The sequence below is a fragment of the Arabidopsis thaliana genome, chromosome 3 (assembly GCF_000001735.4).
Source record: "Arabidopsis thaliana chromosome 3, partial sequence".
Taxonomy (NCBI): Eukaryota; Viridiplantae; Streptophyta; class Magnoliopsida; order Brassicales; family Brassicaceae; genus Arabidopsis; species Arabidopsis thaliana.
In genome coordinates, this window is record NC_003074.8 from 15,251,475 (window position 1) to 15,268,870 (window position 17,396).

The 17,396-nt window shown below is 44.1% G+C and overlaps 3 pseudogenes across 4 annotated transcripts; 2 read left to right on the forward strand and 1 right to left on the reverse strand.

Annotated features, from left to right (window-relative positions):
- Positions 1-328: 328 nt before the first annotated feature.
- AT3G43304 lies at positions 329-9,079 on the forward strand (annotated as a pseudogene; the record flags this gene model as incomplete). Its single annotated transcript has 1 exon — positions 329-9,079.
- A 1,582-nt stretch (positions 9,080-10,661) lies between these two features.
- Positions 10,662-13,630, forward strand: AT3G43307 (annotated as a pseudogene; the record flags this gene model as incomplete). The annotated part of the gene is made up of 1 exon: positions 10,662-13,630.
- Positions 13,631-14,216: 586 nt separating this feature from the next.
- AT3G43310 lies at positions 14,217-16,310 on the reverse strand (annotated as a pseudogene). 2 transcript variants are annotated; one of them is made up of 4 exons: positions 16,018-16,310; positions 15,834-15,944; positions 15,146-15,760; positions 14,217-15,063 (listed from the first exon to the last, which is right to left on the reverse strand). The 2 variants fall into 2 exon arrangements; another variant differs by having other exon boundaries at positions 15,834-16,310.
- Positions 16,311-17,396: the final 1,086 nt, after the last annotated feature.

Here is a 17,396-nt window from a genome sequence, read left to right on the forward strand (position 1 = left end):
TCTGTTTTCTGCATGTTCACTTAGGACTGCTAGAACACACCAAAACCTGTTATGCTTGGCTTGACTTAGTGACTTTTGATCACATCTTGATTGTTAGCATCACACCCATTTAGATTGACAACCTAAAATACTACAACGACATGATTGGTGTTTTAGGATAATTGACTAAAAAACCTATTATCAATTTGGCGCCGTTGCCGATTGGGTGTTTGTTTGTTACATTGGCGATTTCAGACTTGCTTAGATCTAGTTCTTTTTCAATTTTCTTTTCAGTTACTAACTGTGTGTTTTTCTTGTTGTCTTCTTGATCCAGGTACACCTCTGCTGTATGTGAACTCGATCAACAGGCAACCAGAACCTCCTTTTCAACGACAACATAACCGCTCGCGAACTCAGAAAAAGGAGAACCACAGTCAACCCTGTACCTCAGCAACCACTCGAAATGGCTGACGACCAGAATCAACAAAATGGCCCTGCCAACATTGGTGCTGGAGATGCACCACGTGATCACCGTCAGAGCAAAGGAATTGCACCTCCTGCTATCCAGAACAACAACTTCGAGATTAAGAGTGGTCTCATCTCGATGATTCAGGGGAACAAATTCCATGGTTTGCCAATGGAGGATCCACTCGACCACCTTGATGAATTCGATAGGCTTTGCAACCTAACAAAGATCAATGGTGTCAGTGAAGACGGATTCAAACTCTGTTTGTTTCCATTCTCCTTGGGAGACAAAGCACACATCTGGGAGAAGAATCTGCCCCATGACTCAATCACCACCTGGGATGATTGTAAGAAGGCTTTTCTGTCAAAGTTCTTCTCCAATGCCAGAACTGCAAAACTCAGAAATGAGATTTCTGGTTTCTCACAGAAGACTGGTGAAAGCTTCTGTGAAGCATGAGAGCGTTTCAAGGGTTACACCAACCAATGCCCTCATCATGGCTTTACTAAAGCCTCTCTGCTCAGCACTCTTTACAGAGGAGTCCTACCACGCATCAGAATGCTTCTGGATACCGCCAGCAATGGGAATTTCCAGAACAAGGATGTTGAAGAAGGCTGGGAATTGGTTGAGAACCTTGCTCAATCAGATGGCAATTACAACGAAGACTGTGATAGGACCGTCAGAGGAACAGCTGACTCTGATGACAAACACAAAAAGGAGATCAAAGCGCTGAATGACAAGCTGGACAGGATTCTTCTTAGCCAGCAGAAGCATGTGCACTTCCTTGTTGATGACGAGCAGTATCAAGTCCAAGATGGGGAGGGTAACCAGTTGGAAGAAGTCAGCTACATCAACAACAACCAGGGTGGCTACAAAGGATACAACAACTTCAAAACCAACAATCCCAACCTCTCCTACCGTAGCACCAACGTTGCTAACCCTCAGGATCAGGTGTATCCTCCACAGCAACAACAAGGTCAGAACAAACCTTTTGTTCCCTACAACCAAGGTTTCGTTCCTAAGCAGCAATTCCGGGGGAACTACCAGCAACCACCACCACCTGGGTTTGCACCTCAGCAAAACCAAGGCCCTGCTGCTCCTGACGCTGATATGAAACAAATGCTACAACAGCTGCTTCACGGGCAAGCCTCTGGCTCCATGGAGATGGCAAAGGAGATATCTGAGTTACATAACAAGCTGGAATGTAGCTACAATGATCTCAATGTCAAGATGGAAACACTGAATACCAAAGTCCGTTACTTAGAGGGACACTCTGCATCTTCTTCAGCTACAAAACAGACAAGCCAACTACCAGGCAAAGTAGTTCAGAATCCAAAAGAATATGCTCATGCTATCACCCTGCGTAGTGGAAAAGCACTTCCAACTAGGGAGGAACCAAAAACGGTCACTGAGGACAGTGAAGATCAAGATGGGGAGGATTTAAGTCTCGGGAAAGATCAAGCTGACAAACCACTCGACCAGTCACTCGAGCAACCACTCGATCTGCCACTCGACAGCGTTACTCGACCAACCACTCGACCTGTCATCCCAGCAGCATCACCAACTGCTCCAAAACCAGTTGCTGTCAAAAACAAAGAAAAGGTTTTTGTCCCTCCTCCCTACAAACCGCAGCTTCCATTTCCTGGCCGTCACAAGAAAGCGTTCGCAGACAAATATAGAGCTATGTTTGCCAAGAACATTAAGGAGGTTGAGTTGCGGATACCTCTTGTTGACGCTCTAGCGCTAATCCCAGACTCTCACAAGTTTCTGAAAGACTTGATTGTGGAGAGAATTCAAGAAGTGCAAGGGATGGTGGTATTGAGTCATGAATGCAGCGCTATCATACAGAAGAAGATCATTCCTAAGAAGCTTAGTGATCCTGGTTCGTTCACTCTACCGTGCTCTTTAGGTCCATTGGCTTTCAATAGATGCCTATGCGATTTAGGAGCATCAGTCAGTCTCATGCCGCTATCTGTCGCCAAAAGATTGGGGTTCACTCAATACAAGTCCTGCAATATATCCCTCATCCTAGCTGACAGATCAGTAAGGATCCCTCATGGTTTGCTCGAAAACCTCCCAATCAGGATCGGTACTGTGGAGATACCAACTGACTTTGTAGTCCTGGAGATGGATGAAGAGCCCAAGGACCCATTGATTCTAGGGAGACCTTTCTTAGCCACTGCAGGAACTATGATTGATGTCAAGAAAGGGAAGATCGATCTAAACCTTGGCAAAGACTTTAGGATGACCTTTGATGTCAAAGACGCGATGAAGAAGCCTACCATAGAAGGGTAACTCTTTTGGATCGAAGAAATGGATCAGTTAGCTGATGAGTTACTGGAAGAGCTGGCAGAAGAAGATCATCTTAACAGTGCTTTAACCAAAAATGGTGAAGATGGGTTTCTGCATTTGGAAACATTGGGATACCAGAAGCTGTTAGACTCCCATAAAGCGATGGAAGAATCAGAACCCTTTGAGGAATTGATTGGACCAGTAACAGAGGTAATGGTAATGAGCAAAGAAGGGTCAACTCGAGTTCAACCTGCACTCTCGAGGACGTACTCGAGCAACCACTCGACCTTGTCTACCGACGAATCTAGGGAGCCGATCATTCCAACTTCAGATGACTGGTCTGAACTTAAGGCACCGAAGGTTGATCTCAAACCACTTCCAAAAGGTCTAAGGTACGCATTCCTTGGTCCAAACTCTACTTACCCTGTGATCATTAATGCTGAGTTAAATAGTGATGAAGTGAACCTGCTATTATCTGAGCTTAGAAAGTATAGGAGAGCAATTGGTTATTCATTATCCGACATTAAGGGAATTTCACCTAGTTTATGCAACCATAGGATCCATCTTGAAAACGAATCCTATTCCAACATTGAACCACAGAGGAGGTTAAATCCCAATTTGAAAGAAGTAGTGAAAAAAGAAATTTTGAAACTGCTTGATGCTGGTGTATCTACCCTATCTCTGATAGTACTTGGGTTTCTCTAGTGCATTGCGTCCCTAAAAAGGGTGGAATGACTGTTGTCAAAAATGAAAAAGATGAACTGATCCCTACTAGAACTATAACTGGTCATAGAATGTGCATAGATTATAGGAAGTTGAATGCTGCATCTAGGAAAGATCATTTTCCTTTACCATTCATTGACCAAATGCTTGAACACTTGGCTAATCATCCATATTATTGCTTTCTTGATGGATACAATGGTTTCTTTCAAATACCAATTCACCCTAATGATCAAGAAAAAACCAATTTCACGTGTCCTTATGGAACTTTTGCCTATAAGAGAATGCCATTTGGTTTATGCAATGCTCCTGCAACATTTCAGAGGTGTATAACCTCTATATTTTCAGACTTAATCGAGGAGATGGTGGAGGTTTTCATGGACGATTTTTCGGTCTATGGCCCCTCTTTCTCCTCATGTTTGTTGAATCTTGGCAGGGTATTGACCAGGTGCGAAGAGACGAATCTTGTTCTCAATTGGGAAAAGTGTCATTTCATGGTGAAGGAAGGCATAGTGTTGGGTCACAAGATATCAGAGAAGGGTATAGAGGTTGACAAAGGAAAAGTTGAAGTGATGATGCAGTTGCAGCCACCAAAAACGGTGAAGGACATCAGAAGCTTCCTTGGTCATGCTGGATTCTATAGAAGATTTATTAAAGACTTCTCCAAGATAGCCAGACCGTTAACCAGACTATTGTGCAAGGAAACCGAATTTGAATTCGATGATGACTACCTCAAATCCTTTCAAACCATCAAGGATGCTTTGGTATCTGCTCCGGTTGTTCGAGCGCCTAATTGGGACTATCCATTTGAAATCATGTGTGATGCATCAGATTACGCAGTAGGAGCTGTTTTAGGCCAGAAAATAGACAAGAAGCTTCATGTCATATACTACGCCAGCCGAACGTTGGATGACGCTCAGGGAAGATATGCAACAACTGAGAAGGAGCTTCTAGCTGTTGTATTCGCATTTGAGAAGTTCATAAGCTATTTGGTTGGATCAAAGGTAACTGTCACCATGCAGCTTTGAGGCATCTGTATGCCAAGAAGGATACTAAACCAAGACTGTTAAGATGGATACTTTTATTGCAAGAGTTTGACATGGAGATAGTAGATAAGAAAGACATTGAAAATGGTGCAGCGGACCATCTGTCAAGGATGAGAATTGAAGAACCCCTTCCGATAGACGATTCAATGCCAAAAGAACAGCTCATGGTTGTAGAGTTCTTCGGAAAGAGCTACAGTGGGAAAGAGTTCCACCATCTGAATGCTGTTGAAGGAGAATCTCCATGGTATGCTGATCACGTCAATTACTTGGCATGTGGAGTAGAGCCTCCCAACCTGACAAGTTATGAAAGGAAGAAGTTTTTCAGAGACATACACCATTACTACTGGGATGAGCCTTATCTTTACACTCTCTGTAAAGATAAGATCTACAGGAGATGTGTCTCAGAAGATGAGGTGGAAGGTATCCTGCTGCATTGCCATGGCTCAGCATATGGTGGTCACTTCGCAACGTTCAAGACAGTGTCCAAGATTCTTCAAGCAGGCTTTTGGTGGCCAACAATGTTTAAGGACGCTGAGGAGTTTGTTTCGAAGTGTGATTCATGCCAGAGAAAAGGCAACATCAGCAGAAGAAATGACATGCTCAGAATCCAATCTTGGAAGTTGAGATCTTTGATGTATGGGGGATTGATTTTATGGGTCCATTCCCATCTTCATACGGTAATAAATATATACTGGTCGCCGTAGACTACGTATCAAAGTGGGTCGAAGCTATTGCTAGTCCTACCAACGATGCAAAAGTTATGCTGAAGTTGTTCAAGACCATAATCTTCCCAAGATTTGGAGTTCCCAGGGTAGTAATCAGTGATGGCGGAAAACATTTCATCAATAAGGTTTTTGAGAACTTCTTGAAGAAGCATGGAGTAAAGCACAAGGTCGCCACTCCCTATCAACCACAGACAAGCGGGCAGGTTGAGATCTCCAATAGGAAGATAAAAACAATTTTGGAAAAGACTGTTGGGATTACAAGGAAAGACTGGTCTGCAAAGCTAGATGATGCATTATGGGCTTACAGGACAGCTTTCAAGACCCCCATAGGTACAACTCCTTTCAATCTTCTCTATGGAAAATCATGTCATCTACCCGTTGAGCTCGAGTACAGAGCAATGTGGGCGGTAAAACTTCTGAACTTTGACATAAAAACTGCTGAGGAGAAGCGATTGATCCAACTCAGTGACCTCGATGAGATCCGTCTAGAAGCTTATGAAAGTTCTAAAATCTACAAGGAGAGAACCAAGCTTTTCCATGACAAGAAGATCATCACTAAGGATTTCCAGGTTGGTGATCAGATGCTGCTATTCAACTCTCGCTTGAAACTCTTTCCAGGAAAACTTAAATCTAGATGGTCTGGCCCCTTCTGCATCACTGAGGTCCGTCCTTATGGAGCAGTCACTCTAGCTGGTAAGAGTGGAGATTTTACAGTAAATGGTCAAAGGCTCAAGAAATACTTAGCAGACCAAATCCTTCCAGAGGTGACATCGGTTCATCTCCAGGAGCTTCTTGATGATTAAAGGAGTAAAGGAGTCAAGCTAATGACTTTAAACAAGCTCACTTGGGAGGAAGTCCCATGACTATCCTTGTAAATAATTTTTACTTTCTTGTTATTTTTGATTTGTTTTAGTTGTGTTTGTGGTTTTCAGAGACAAGAGAACAACGCGGAGATAGAGTAAAAATTCAAAACTGTTACTCTACAGAAGACCTGGAGATCGAGTGTACAGCCCGTTTGGAGTAGAAAATTTTGAAAATCTTTTGTTGCACCTGGAGACCTTGCACTCGAGTACATTGGTCGAGTATCTGTGATGTTTAAAACCCAAAAACTTTTAAATCATCATTTTACTCGACCAACAGAAGCTACAGAGACTTGCAGAAATTTCCTACAGTTTACAGTAGGTTTTCTGCAAAAAATTTCTAAGTCAACAGAGTGTGGACCACGCGCTGAGGATAAGCTGGAGAGAGAATCTAAAACTCAACCTAGACCACTCATTTTGAAGCGTCACTCGACTTCTCCAAATCCACTCGACCTCCCTCTTTTTTAATTTCACCGCCGACACTCTAATCTCTCTACACCACAAATCGCCATCCAAAGAGCTACTCGATCCTGCGAATTTCACTCGACCCCCGCGCCGCCGTCACCAGCTCATCCCCTCCGTCACCCGACCAAACCACTTCACTCGACCTCGAGAAAGCACTCGACCCCTGCAAAAATCTACTCGGCTTCTTGTTCGTGAATTCAGCAGAGCCTTCTAACTTCAGAGAAGTTACTCGACCTCTAGGTTTCACGATTCACTCCACCTCCACGATTCACTCGACCTGCTGTAGCATTCCAACTCGACCTCTGAGAAGATACTCGATCCAATTCGTCTAAGCTCAGGAACAGCTCAGGTTACTCGAGTACAGAATTGTACTCGACCAATTCAATCTATTTCATTGCCTATTGACAATAATTTTGGTTTCATTGCTATCTTTGAGACTAACCTATTGACATTTGAGTTTTGAGTTCTAAATCTCTACAGGAGAATCATGAGCAATTACAGTGGCAGTTCTTCTGTTGATCCTGACTACAACATGGATGAGACAGAGTCGTCATCTTCAAGGCCAGAGAGAGAACAGAGAGAATATGAAAGCTTCAGAAGGAAAGCTGAGATAGCCCGAGGAAAGAGAGCGATGACAGAGAGGTACGAGCTTATAGACGAAGATCTGGAAGACGAATACATGCCTGAACAGACTCGCAGAGCTACCAAACTTCTGCACAAGCCCGACGTATTGCCTACTGAGGAATATGTTAGGCTTTTCAAGCTGAATGAGTTCTGTAGCACGAGGTATCCTTGCTCGACCTCACTTGCACAACTCGGATTGTTGGAAGATGTTCAGCACCTGTACCAAAGTTGTCATCTGGACACTCTGATGGCTTATCCGTATGTAGCGTATGAAGATGAGACAATACAATTCCTCTCCACGCTGCAAGTAGAGCTCTACCAAGGTATGACCTCTGATGAGTTGGATTGTGAAGGATTGGGATTCTTGCGATTTTCTGTGTATGGTCATGAGTATAGGTTATCAATCAAGCGATTGGAATGATTATTTGGCTTCCCTAGTGGAACGAGATCTAAGCCAAAGTATGAAAGAGAAGAGTTGAAAGACTTGTGGATCACCATTGGCAGCTCTGTACCGTTGAATGCTTCCAGGTCAAAGAGCAATCAGATACGCAGCCCTGTCATCAGGTACTTCCAGCGTTCTATAGCCAATGTACTCTACTCCGAGAGATTACAGGGACTGTCACTAACTCTGATATGGAGATGATCGCAATGGCCCTCAAGGAAACTCTTCGCCAAACTAAGAATGGCATGTCCCTCCAAGGTGAAGTCAATGACACACCTCTCTCTATACTTCTTCTGATCCATCTGTATGGATACAAGAGCTGGGCTGTCAGCAATAACCGCAAGAGAGCACGAGGCGCTCTGTGCATAGGTGGCATTGTGACACCGATTCTGATAGCTTGTGGAGTCCCAATCATTTCTGCTGGACTCGAGCCGCGAGCAATGGATATCGAGCACCTACGTCACTGCGAATTCCTGGAGTTTGCAATGGTTGACGACTTCCACAGGTTCAGGTTTGAGCACTCTATAGAGAGGAGAGCTAGCATCCTTCTCCCTAGCCCTGAGGTTACACAGATAATAGAGGGAGATAACATTGATTTTAGGCCTGAGGTTGGACGCCTCTACTATGAGAACGCTCCGCCATTGGATGAGGATGATCTTCTTGAAGAAGCTGCTTCGGATGGGATGGATGAAGATAGGGCGGTGGAGTTCGACACTAGCATGTATCACTTTGGTGAACATGTACCTCCAGCGAGGCAGAGCAAGAGCTTGACTGAAGCTCATAAGAATAACAGTAAATTGCAGAAGTGGTGCAAGAAGCAGGACAAGCTGATCGCCAAGTGTTTCAAGCTTCTGACAGATAAGCTAAGTTGCTCTTCCTCCACCACTGCTATTCCACAGGTACATCCTCCTCTGGAGATGCCATCGAGGAGAATTGATGCACCTGCGCACAGGCCTGAGCTTAGCGAGCAGAGAGTCCCACATGTCCAGGCTAGGCATTCGTCATTCGAATCCCGGGAACACAAGAGAAAAAGGAAGACAACACTCACTCGATCTAGCAGCAGATCACGCCTCATTCACTCGAGGAGATCACTCGACCGCGGTGCTGGCCGCAGCAGAAGGAGAGAGGTCAAGTTTCCTCAGAGCGGTGCTGGCGCCACAGAGCTGATGAGGTCGAGTACCCACCTGCTGGAGGTGATACAGAACAAGGTGGTTCGTCTATAGCTTGCGAGCAATCGCAGGCAGCCATTGACGAGCAACTACGTTCATTCTTCGACTGAGGTAAGCGCCTCACTTCACCATTGTATTATACCATCTGTTATGATTTGTTTCTTCATTTTTTGTTTCTGTGATTGGATTTGTCCTGAGTACTCTCTTCCAAGTTTATTCGCACAGTGGACTGTGTGATTTATGTTTGGGGGAGGGCTTCGGAAGTGTGTGTTGCATTGTGTATATTTTTGAGTCTGCATTCATCTAAGGCATAGAAAAACCAAAAAAAATTTGAAAAATTCAGAAAATGATTTCACAAAAAAAAAAAAAGAGTGTTCATGTACCTGCATTACATTTAGTATCGAGTCTTGAGTGTTTCATTTAGGATTGTTGCATATGCATAGGGGATGATGATGAGATAGCCTTGTAAGCATTTTGATTCACCGGATAAACTCAATGCCCTCATTGCTAGTTGTCTGTTGCATAGTCAATGAATTTGAAAAAAAAAACTGAACCATGCCTAGATTGCTCTACTAGACCACACTGTCATGAACTGATACCATTCCCTATCAATTTGAACCTGAATCTGATCTTTAATTATCATGTCTGCATCAAATTTGAACTCATGGATACCTTAAAATACTTGGATTTTCTTATTTATTTTGATCACTCTTGTTAATCCAAGTAGCTGACTCTCCTTATTAGAGCAGTTAACCCAAACCCAAACCTAGACTTTCTTTCGAGCCCTATATCACTTGTGAGTGTTTGTGAGGCCTTATTCCGATTAAGCTTGGTAGAAAGTGTTAGGTTCGTAACGACAGAGATAGTGTCTCATGTAGTTCTAGTTCGCATTTTTCGGACTAGATAGGACTAGGTGGGCACTTATATTTTGGGTTGGGATGTGTTTAAAAGAAAAATGATTCATTGGTAAGAAAAGGTAGAAGACTCTAGGTGAAGTAAGCTAAAGAAGCAGAAAAAGTCTAGTACAGGTTTTGGGATTTGTAAAGAAAAGAAAGAGTTCTTGTTAGCTATTGAAGATGGGCAAAAGCCCTTGGTTTTAAAATGTTAAAAACAGGAACCTTAGTTGTTAAAGAAATCCAAATCCGCTAGATATATCAAAGTGTTGAGAAAGCTTCTCCTAGAGTTAAGAGAAAAGAAAAGAATGATTAGAAAAATGGCTTAAAAGATTCATGAATGCAAAGGGTAGAGTTTAGTTCTTGTATTGGGATTGGAGATGGGATTACCATTAGAGCTTCATTTGATGTACTCTGGGTAGATAGGATCTTATCACTGTATGCATAGCTTGGGACTTACCTTTAGCATTCTACTAAAGCTTAATCATTTTTTGAGAGATACCTGTTACTGAAGCCTATTCTGTAAGGGACCATCTTTGTCTCTTGACCTTTTACCTTAGCCAAATGAGTTCTTTGATGATGCATTGCTTGATTCACGTTCCAGAACTAATGAATGTTAAAGGGATTGGTAGATTTGAAAACTTGTGTAGGTCGAGCATATGAGTCGGATTGATTGATTGATGAGGCATGGCTAACGTTTTTAAGTAGAATTCGATCTTGCAGCTTAGAACTTTCAACTTGGTCATTGATTTCATCTGGTCTATCTGGTGTTTTGGCTCTCAGTCCCCGCTTTCAAACCTCACTTCCAGCTTGTTCTTGATTGTTTGCTTGAGGGCAAGCAAAGACTAAGTTTGGGGGAGATGATAAGTGTGTATTTTGCATGTTTTGAGCATCCATTTGTCATCATTTTAGCATCATATCATCACTGTTTTATACCATTTCACATCATTTGTCATCACTTTGCATGTTTAGGATAGTTTTTCATGCATGTTGCATATTTGCGTTGATTTCAGGTGATTTGGAGCTGTTGACGAGCTATCTGGAAGAAGCGGACCTGATCACGACAAACCACTCGACCAAGAGGTCGAGTAGGAGCTTCAAGATCTCAAGAGACCACTCGACCCCCATGTCGAGCAAAGGACATCACCACTTCACTTCACCACTCGACCACGAGGTCGAGTGCCTTCACCTCCATCATCAGACCACCACTCGACCTCGTCACTCAACCTAGAAGTCGAGTATCTTCTGACACCACTCGATCACATCACTCGACCCCCAGGTCGAGTGCCTTCACCTTCACTGCCAGACCACTACTCGACCTCATCATTCTACCTAGAGGTCGAGTATCGCCATCACACCACTCGACTGCATACTCGATCACAAGCTTCAGAGCCTTCTTCATTCCGCACTTAACCAGACACTCGAGCACAAGGAAGAAAAGAAGACTCCAGTTATTCACTCGACCTCTCACTCGACCAGATGGGTCGAGTACAGTTCTTAACCCGTCCCAATACTTCGTCGTTTTGAGTATTAGGGTTTCGGGATATTTGGCTATAAGTAGCATGTACTTCACATTTTCGCAAAAGAAGTTTTTACCTAGTTTTATTTCCGCAGAACTTGTGTTCTAGACTTTTTGTAATCCAGATTTCTCTTTATCTATTCAGTATTCAGTATACTGTTGTTCATTCTGTTATCATCCTGCTGTTACACTGCTGTTATCATGTCTTCAACCTGTTCAACGTTTATGCTTTCTGTTATGATGTCTGAGTAGTGAATAGGTTTCTGAGGATGGGTTAGAGTAGTGTAGAATTCTCAGTATGCTAGGTGATTGAGTATTGATTGATAAATCCCTTCTCAATTAGTTGTTCTTAATGCCTATTGCTTTCTGATCAACTGGAATTTGAGCCCAGACATTTCCGCGCCCAAAAGGTGTTCGATGAAATGTCTGAACCACTAATTCCAGAGATTCGTGACCCTGTACCAAGGTATTGGTTGCAGGGAGCGTTTTGGCTTTAACTTGTTATTTCGTAATGCTTGTTAGGTTAGCTCTCTTCAATGGTGATTGAGTCTGGGACTAGGTTAGCTTGAGATTCTCTGTTGCGGTGGCACTTAGATTTGGTTAATGAACTTGTTGTCTATGGTTAATTTATTGAGCATGTCAATCACCTGTAAACTGAGGAAACGAAACTACTCAATTACCCCATCCTTAGGAATTCTTTGTCTGATTGATTTTATTGTTTACTTTACTGCTGTTTACTGCATCCTGTCATCTGTTGCTTAGTTTCTGCAATTCTTTACTATTACTCGACCTCGTACTCGACCACCCAGTTGTCTGGCAACAGACTGTGCAGTCGAGTATCCCTGTTTCATTTTCTGTCTGTTACTCGACCTGTCACTCGACCTCACCCAGTGCTCTGCAAAGACCTGTGTTGGTCGAGTGTTTTACTGTTTCTGTTTGATTTTCTGTTTTCTGCATGTTCACTTCGGACTGCTAGAACACACCAAAACATGTTATGCTTGGCTTGACTTAGTGACTTCTGATCACATCTTGATTGTTAGCATCACACCCATTTGGATTGACAACCTAAAATAGTACAACGACATGATTGGTGTTTTAGGATAATTGACTAAAAAACCTATTATCAGATAACACAGCCTGCCCAATCGCCCCCAACCGAACCTACGTTCCCACACCAGACGGACGATCTCGTTGTTCAGGATCGGCGCGATGAAATACGAAACTATATCGCAGATGGCACAATCCCGACGGATAAGTGGGCCGCCCGACGGTTACGTGCCCGCAGCGCGCAGTACATTGTTGGATGGCAATCTTCATCGTTGGAACGCTGCTGGGGTACTTTTCTCATGTCTTGCCGGTGACGAAACCTTACAAGTTATGCGTGAAATTCACGAAGGCGCTGGTGGGAACCATTCAGGAGGTCGTGCTTTGGCACTTCGCATACGCAAACATGCCCATTATTGGCCCACCATACTCTCTGATTGCAGTAAGTTTGTCGCCAAATGCAAAAAGTGTCAAAGGCACGCGCCTATTATTCACGCACCGACGGAACTGTTGCATACTATTGCGCCTCCTTACCCATTCATGCGTTGGGCGATGGACATCGTCGGACCTCTTCATGCGTCCCGCCAAAAGAAATACCTTCTCGTCATGATCGACTATTTCACCAAGTGGGCCGAGGCGGAATCATATGCCCGGATCCAATCGAAAGACGTCCAGAATTTTTTTTGGAAGAACATTATTTGCCGCCACGGGCTTCCGTACGAAATTATTACCGATAATGGCTCTCAGTTCACTTCACTTCAATTCGAGGGTTTCTGTGCAAAATGGAGAATCCGGCTGAGTACGTCTACACCTCGATACCCGCAAGGCAACGGACAGGCTGAGGCCACAAACAAAACTATCATTTATGGACTAAAGAAGCGCCTTGAAGAAAATAAGGGTGCATGGGCAGACGAACTCGACAGTGTCTTGTGGTCACACCGTACTTCTCCTCGGCGATCTACCGGTCAAACACCATTCTCCCTTGCTTACGGTATGGAGGCTATGGCACCGTCTGAAGTCGGCCTCCCCACGATCTGACGTTCTATGCTTGTCCACAATTCTGCTCTCAACGACAAGATGCTCCTTGCCAACCTCGACACCGTCGAAGAACAACGTGACCTGGCTCTCCTTCGCATCTAGAACTACCAGCAGGCTGCAGCAAAATTTTACAACAAGAAGGTAAAATCCCGCTACTTTGTCGAATGAGATCTCGTTCTACGCAAGGTGTTTGAAAATACCGCTGAAATCAATGCTGGCAAGCTTGGAGCTCACTGGGAAGGCCCTTATCTAATCTTCAAAGTCGTTAAACTCGACGTTTATCAATTGTTGACTATGGACGGGACTTCAATTCCTCGCTCCTGGAACTCGTCCAACTTTAAACGCTATTACTATTAACACTGATGTGCATCGCTACCGCGACACACTATCACCACCACGTCTTATCATTTCCGCGTCTCATCTTCAAAAAAAAAAAAAAAAAAAAAAAAACACAACGAACTACGGATGGCTTGATACCTTCCTAAGGGTACGTAGGCAGCTCTTCGCGTTCCACATGAATGCAGTGGCGAAATAATCCACATCTTTACTTAGGTAGAGAATAAAAGCTGAGACAGCCTCGCATTAGCCAGCAGGCGGCGGAATCATAATAAGCCAAGTTCTGGCTTGCACGTTCTTGCCGACCTTAGAGCATATACAGGATAAGCCGGACACCAGAACCGCACCTATCAGGTACGATGAGTCCGTCTTGTCTACTGAACACTAAGCTTGTTGTTTCGGCTAAAACATATACATAATGTGTTTCAAAACCAAGTTTAAAACGCCAAGGACATTTCGCCAAATGTTAGCCGAGATCAACCTTGCATGAAAACTCAAAGATAAACCGAGCATATGAATAGGATTAACCGAGCTGCAGCTCGCGCCTAATGAATACAATAAGACAGTCACAAATACAATATCAAGTATGCTAAACGAAGAATAAACCACAAACATCATCAATAAAGAGAGTCGTCAAATAGCGCGATAGTCAAAGTCCACACAAACATCCGAAATACAACGCAAACCCAACAAAGGGCTAATCATACATAACGCCGATCCGACAAAGCCACAAAAGCCAAAACGTCGAACAAAGTTTACAATACCGAAAGAGATAAAAAAAACAGCATAAAAGCAACCCCCATCCTCTTGTCGCTTCGGAAGGTCACAACGACCTAAGTACCACCAATCCTCGCTTCGCCCTCAGCCGTCGTCATCGCTGCCTCATCCTCAACCTCTGGAAAGGCCACGAGGTCATCGTCAAGAAGATCGGTAATCGCAAGGTCATCAACCACTTTGCCCCACTTATTTTTGTCAACCTTAAGCTCGCACATAGTCTCTCCGGGGACTGCCAAACCGTTTGTGATCAACTTCTTCAAGAGTTTCCGAGAACCCGCGACCTGACATTGCATGAAAAGAGGTTCGTCCGCAACGCGTTTGTCAAGGATATGCTTCCGTAACCGATCGATCCTGGCTTTATAAAGAGCAATGTCATCTTTAAAGCGGCTCCGTTCGGAACGAGTAGTGCGAAGGGCATCGTCACGGGAACTTCTCAACCTTGATTGCTCAGCTCGACCAAAAGAGTCCGACTTTTTGAGACTTTCAGAGAGTTCCAAGATTTGCTTCTCGAAACCCTCAATCCTTCCTTTCTCTGAGTTCAGGTTACGCAAACGAGTTGCTGCAGTAAATTCAGCGATCTTTCGTTTTGCCTCAACGGCCACCATTTCCTCCCTTGCCTCTCTCGCCTGTTCCTCGAGAAAGTTGTATAACGCGTTTCCGGTGGCAATCGACTGATAATAGGAGAAAGAGAACGAAAAGTTATCATAACAGAAAACGATAAACGTGACAAAGTAAATAAAAAGATAGACGTACCTGAACCTCCTTACAAGCCCAAGTCTGGTAGAGATTCTTCGCTATAGGGGATTCAACCGGAGGGTTCTCACGAGACAACCCGTTAACTTTTCTAGCAAACTCACCGCAATAACTCCTGCTGTCCGAAAACGGATAACCCTTCCTATCATAGTTGAATGAAAAGGAATGATCTACCTCCCGAATATCCTGAGTTGAGCCTCTCTCATGGACGACGGGAAAAGAATCTCTTGAACTACCTCCATGAGAAACCTTACTGCGCGGGGAAGCATGAACACTCAACGGCTCACGGAAAATAGCTCCATCCTCGGTAACAGAATTTGAAGCTATCTTCCTGGCACGAGCGTCTAAGAGCCGCATCGCCCTATCCTCGCTATCAGAACCCGAAGCTTTCTTCCCAACTCGAGCATCTGAAAGTTGTGTCGCCCTATCCTCGTTAGTAATCTGTTGGTTAGTCTCGATCTCGCCACTCTCTAAAACCTTCGCCACCACCTGTTGCGGTTGGTTACAACAGCGGGAACATCGACATCCATCGCTACTGAACTACCTTCCCGAACGTATCAGCGTAAATCGGAAACTAATGGCTAGCTTTTCCCATCTCTGAAGTTGACGGTGAATCTGCAAAACAATCTCCATAAAAAAAACATATCGAGACAAATTGACAAACGAACAAGATTTTCAAAGAACTTACGAGTTTCAAACGAGTCGATAACGTCTGGCCAATGCAAAGGTTTTCTCGTCCTAACAGCTGCAAGACTCGCAGATATCCCTCCAAAAGTTCCTCGAGGTTGAAAATCGTGCGCTGCAAACAAAACTAAACGCGGTAAGAAAGCAACATTCACGACAGTCACATGAGCATAACTAAAAAGATCTACCAGGAAACATATTCCACTCGCAAAAAAGAACAAAACGTCAAGATCCGAAACAGAAATCTCGGATAACTCAACGAAAAAGAAGTAGAGCCGCCAATCCGGAACTTTACTCTTCATCCCTTTTACCAACTTATGGTTAGGTCTAGCGTTCACTTGACATAATCCCGGATTATCTTTTGGGGCAGCAAAGGTCGTAGCCTCTTCCAAAAGGCCGGCATCAACCTCAACTTCACGGTCGGCTCCCAACATCATCAAGCCAACTGCATTGCAAACCGCAGCAAGAGCGAGCTGGGAAAACGCAATCCTCCGTCGAAGACAGTATCGTACGAGAAAATCGGGGAGAGGAAAACGAAGCCCAGCGTCTGTAAAGTAACCTTCGTACATACAGAAGAATCCCTAAGGAAGTTTCCAAGGACGTTGATGCTTTTCTGGCACCATTACCGTCAAACCATCGGGAAAAATGGATTGATCAATCAAGTGAGTCAATCTCTTTCTAGTGCATAACGTTGATCCATCATCCCGCGGATCAGGAACGACCACCGACTCATCACCAAGCGGAGTCCATCTTAGAGAGCGAAGTCCTACGACAATAGATCTATGTGGAGTGTAAACAACGATGTCATCTTCATCAACTTCTCTAGATTCCATCTCTCTACGGTAATTTTCAAGCTGACTCAAAGTTTTTCAGATACCATGAGTGGTAACCACAAGATTTGCCTCTAGAAAACGCTCAATGTCTCCCAAATTTCCATCGTCGACTTCGCCAGAATACTAGACTAAATCACGTCCTCCAAAATCATCAACCGGCAACCCGTCATTTATTCCACGATAAGCATCCTGGTTGGTCCCATAACCATTCAAGTCACACCAACCACAGTCCATCGTCCCAAACCGGATTCTTTGGCTGAACCGGCAAGCTCCAACCTCTAAACCAAACCGGTTCCTCACCGAACCGTAGTCTCCTCTCTTGCTGAACCGAATTTCTTCTTCCTCTACCGAACCGAAGATCTCTTTCTCTCGCCGAACCAAAGCTCTTCTTCCTCTACCGAACCGAAGATCTCTTTCTCTTGCTGAACCGAATTTCTTCTTCCTCTACCGAACCGAAGATCTCTTTCTCTCGTCGAACCGGAGCTCCTCTTCCTCTACCGAACCGAAGATCTCTTTCTCTTGCTAAACCGGATCTCTCCTTCCAAACCGAAATGAATCTTTTCTTCCTCTTCACCGAACCGGATCTCTTCTTCCAAACCGAACCGGATCTTTTCTTCCTCTTCACCGAACCGGATCTCTTCCTCAAACCGAACCAGCTCTATCTCCTCTCAAATGCCGAACGAGCTCTTCCTCCTCAATTGCCGAACCAGCTCTTCTTCCTCTTCTTACGAACC